Genomic DNA, 4586 nt, shown 5'->3' with positions numbered 1-4586 from the left:
GACCTGTGTGCAGAAGACCCCAGCACCCACGGAGCCCCAAGGAATTTAGTGAGCACCGCAGCGGGACTTCCAGTGGTAGCCCTGCTCCGTCGGGGCAGAGTCCTTCTCCCAGGCCTGTTCCTGATGCTTCTGCCTGCGGGGTCGGTAGTGCCAGTGGCTCTGCCTCAGCAGCGGCATCCGCACGCCCACAGACAGGGTCCAGTGGGCTGCAAAAAAAACAGCATTTGCAGCACTCTCGATATTGCGGGGAGGGTTGATGCATATGCCATGGCTAAATCAGTGCAGCCACCCCAGAAGGAAACACCAACTTCTCTTAGTTTCCACTGGATCTCCGAACGTCACAGACCTGTCCTTTTTCCAAGCCTGTTTCACTCCAGCTTTGCAACAACAAGTGATGGCTCTGGGCCATTTAAAAGTGCCCTGAAAGTATTGAACCTCTTCCCAAATTCCAGCTATGGCTGGACAACACTTAGACTGGATCACTAAGCAGTAACAGAAGGTAATTATTTTTAAAATCTTTGTATGGCACAAGGTGACAAGAGAAGGTCAAATCAGCCCCATGATAAATCACAGCCCCACATCTGCAGCTGTCAAATTGATCTCTTGACCTCTCCAAGCCAGGAGCAGCCGCTGCGAGGAAACAAGCCCTGAATTATCCAGCCCCGTGGCGAAAACTCACACCATGGCCTCAGCGGGGGCTTTTTCCCTCTGTTTAAAAAGCCATAGTAGTAAACAGTATGAAAATAGTTGTGCTGCTTTTTTAAGAAACATGGCACGTTTTGCTGCACGTTGATGAGCAGAAACAAACTTTACAACTCACAAAGAGTTATAAAGCAGGTATGTTTATTGCAGCACTGGGTGCAAGGGGTATCGCTCCTCCGAGCTTGCACCCCACATCATGAAGCAGGCATCATTTATGATACAAAAACATGCATATTCATTAGTATAGGCTGGGTTATTACAATTACTTCTAAGAATAGGTGTGATTATTATAATTATTTCTGGGAACTCATTATCCTGTCTCCTCCTCTTGCTGCATGTGTACTGCCATCCGGAGGTTGTGAGCCGGGGTCTTTTGGAGGAAGGCTCCTAGTCTTCTTCACCGTGTACTCTTCACCTTTCTCCCAGAATGCCGAGTTACTTCAGCCAGTAACCGCAAAACTGGCTCCAACCAGATGGCTCCTTGCAGATGCTGTAATTAACAGATGGATATCCTGTTATCTTTCAAGGCCTCTTACAACAGAAGTTTCCTATCATCTTTCACGGTCCCTTATAATGAAGTTTCTCATTATCTTGCTGACTCATTCGTCAGGGTGACAATATTTTATTAAGTATTCACTTTCCCATATCAACGTGAGGTGACACCGAGCAAGGGCCGTCGTAGGGACTTTGTGGAGTGGGAAAAAGTGCTGGGCTGGTGGCCCCTCTCTCAGCATCTCAGCAGAGACTCACCTGCCAAATCCTCCTTCGCACAGTGAATCCTGATGACACTGCTCACTCGTCCCCGGTCAGTCACTGCCTCTTTCTCATGTCGTCTCTGTTCAGCAATGAGAAGGTGAAAGTTGGGGCTGGGGGTACAGGGCTCTCTTACGTCCCCCCAGCCATCACCCACTCCTGCCCCCACACAAGTCCAGGAGGCCTCTGTGGGCCTCCTCCAGGCTCGGCCCGAAAAACTCAGACTTGGAGGAGCCTTTTCTTTCCCTACCCAGGTAAAACAGCCCGTGACATCACCGACATTGTACACAACGTAAGGCAGGAAGTATTTACTACAGGGGGAGAGGGCTGAGGGTTTCAGACCAGAAAAACAATCCTCCTGCTTTGCTCTTGTGCTTCCTTTCTAAACAAACATACAAATAAAAACCAACCAAAAAAAAAAACCACACACACAAAAAACCCCCCTCAAAACAAAAACAAAAAACACCGACCAAAACCAGATTTCCAAACTGGGGGAAAAAGATCCAAACCCTGCACTTTTTGTCACAGCAACGCGATCCCTGCAAGACTCACCAGATGGCACTTGGCCCCAGGACATGGCCACCAACAACCTCCAAAGGCCCTCAAGAACCTTCACAAGGGTGAAGCTTCATCTTCAGCCCAATGAGGCTCAGGCTTCCCTTGGTGTAAGCGTGCTTTCTACCAAAACCAGGGGTTTTCTCCTCACAAAAGCCAAGGGCTGAGAGCAAACACCCTCCTTGCCTGAAACACCACTGCCGCCACTGCATGAAGAGCAGCCGTGCCTTTAGAGTCGAAGCGGAACTACAGGAAAAAACAGAAATAAGTCTTTTTGCTGCTCTTTGCACCTTGCCACCTGGGCTGGGGAAGGGGATGACCAGGATTACCATGTTTAAAGCAGTAAAATCCCAGCCAGGTCTCACACTTGAGTTGTAACTGCGGCTTTGAAAGGGCCTCCTGGAAACCTTGATATCTTTTGTCCTTTCTTTCGGCTGCACTTTTAATCACTATGCATGTCTTAAATATAAAGAAAAGACATCATTGCTGCTTGGTTTCTCCTTCTTTGCATTCTTACACAGTGACTAATCCAAGAAAACCAAAATTTGTTCACCCATGCAGAGAAAAAATGCACGGCTCGAACACCCTTTAGTTTTCATTGGTTTTCACATTATTCCTTTATTAAAGGCACAAAGGGCAAGGTTTGGGACTGCTGAATTGCTGAGGTTCGTCTCTGCAAGCCTGCTGCCGTCATCACAACCATCAAAAACTGTTCAATAAAAATCCACTTGCTCGAGTTCTGAAACTGGAGTTTGAAGAAGAGCACAACCCCAAGCAGCCCGGATGAAGCTGTGGGGCTCCTGGCTGGAATTGGCGGAGCAGGAGCCGCCCCGGGCGCGGGGAAGCAGCCCCGACCCCCCCCGAGCTGGGATTTTCAGCGCCAGCTCCCAGCGCTGCGCAGGCCCCCGCTGCCTCTTGCCCCAAGAACGAGGCCCCAGCCGAGCAGCTCGGGGCTGCCCCCCCAGCCGTCCCTCGGGGCGGCCAAATCAGCTCCTCGAGGGGCTTCGGCCGGGACCCCGGGCTGGGGCCTGGGGCGGGCAGGGAAAGGGCCGGGACCCCCCGGCTCGCAGCCCCCCCGGGCTCGGGGCTCCCCCAGCCCTTGACGGCGGCTCCCAGCCCCCCCCGCCAGCCCCCCCCGCCCCACTCCTCGGCCCCCCGAGGGGCTTCGAGCCTTTCCCCAGCCCCACTCCCCGGCACCCCCGGGGCCCACCCGCCGCTCCCGGGCCCCCCGGGGGCCGCAGCCCCCTTAGCCCCCTTCCCAGATGCTCACAGCCCCCCCAAAGCACGGAGCCCCCCCCAGCCCCAGCCCCACTCCCGGGCTCCGCAGCTCCGCCCCCCCCCCCCCCCTGCTCCTCCACCTCCCACAAAGAGCGGGTCCCACCGCGCGCTCCGGCCCCGCCCCCTCCGCAGCCAATCAGCGCGCGGCTCCCCGCCCTCCCGCGCGGGGCATGCCGGGAGTTGTAGTCCCGGCCCCGGGATGCACGCATGCGCACGGCGCCCGGTGCGAAGGGGGCGGGCGAGCAAGGAGCCGCGTGCAGGGTCCTCGTGTAACGGGGGTGTTTGTGCAGGGTCCTCGTGCAAGGCGGGGGTGTCACCTCCTTTCCCCGTGTGATTTTACGCCCCGTGTCGCCGCTCGGGGCACGCCGGGCAGTTCACCTCTGTGCTGAGCGGCGCTGGGGGGGAAGTTCGTCAGAGCACATGGATTTGTAGGATGGAAATGACGGATCAGCTCAGCTCAGAAAATCAAGGAGAGCTGGAGGGAGCGGGGATATTCCTGAAAATCATAACCAAGAAAACTCCCCAAGCCAAATGAGAGTTTAAAAATCCAACGCTTTTATTACAGTGCTGGGTGCGTGGGAGATCTTTCCTCCTAACATGCACACCCAGGGACAAAAGCACACTCATCATATACAGAAAAAAAAAAAAAAAACATTCGTAGAAATTCTAAATAAACAATCATATAATTTCTAGCATTCATATAATTTCATTCCTCTAATTTCTAATATAAATTCTAAAATCTAATGCCTGTGAAACTACCTCTGCGCAAGCGTACAGAATCGGGGAAGGGTCTCGGGTGGTTGTTTTGAAGTACAGACCTTAACTCACTTTACCCACTGATGGTCACAGCTCACAGTCTGGGCTGCTGCTCGGCACGCAGCCCTGCTGATCTTATCTACAAAGTGCACACAAAGGAGCCTGCTCCTTGTATCCTTTGTATCTGAACGGAATTGTTCACGTCTCTGGTATCAGCAGGTCTAACTAGAACCCTTACTTTATGACTTTTTCATTTTCTGAAAAACACACATCTCAGACAGCGGAACCAGAATCACAGAATCCCAGGGTGGAAGGGACCTCGAGGATCAGCTGGTCCAACCTTCCTTGGCAAAGGCCGGCCTAGACAAGGTGGCCCAGCACCCTGTCCAGCTGAATCTTAAAAGTGTCCGCTGTTGGGGGATCCACCACTGCCCTGGGGAGATTATTCCAGCGGCTGATTGTTCTCGTGGTGAAACATGTTCCTCTTGTGTCCAGCTGGAATGTCCCCAGCAGTAACTCGTGCCCACTTGCCCTTGGCTTTC

At 53.2% G+C, this 4586-nt stretch overlaps 1 long non-coding RNA gene across 1 annotated transcript; it reads right to left on the bottom strand.

Annotated features, from left to right (window-relative positions):
• Window positions 1–826: 826 nt before the first annotated feature.
• Window positions 827–2601, bottom strand: LOC122153550. Its single transcript, XR_006165455.1, has 4 exons — window positions 2340–2601; window positions 2008–2256; window positions 1453–1537; window positions 827–1192 (listed from the first exon to the last, which is right to left on the bottom strand). It is a non-coding gene; the product is annotated as an uncharacterized LOC122153550 (long non-coding RNA).
• Window positions 2602–4586: the final 1985 nt, after the last annotated feature.

Source organism: Tyto alba, unplaced genomic scaffold (assembly GCF_018691265.1).
Source record: "Tyto alba isolate M040663 unplaced genomic scaffold, T.alba_DEE_v4.0 Super-Scaffold_200000100656, whole genome shotgun sequence".
Classification (NCBI taxonomy): domain Eukaryota; kingdom Metazoa; phylum Chordata; class Aves; order Strigiformes; family Tytonidae; genus Tyto; species Tyto alba.
This window is presented reverse-complemented; position numbering and strand designations above follow the sequence as displayed.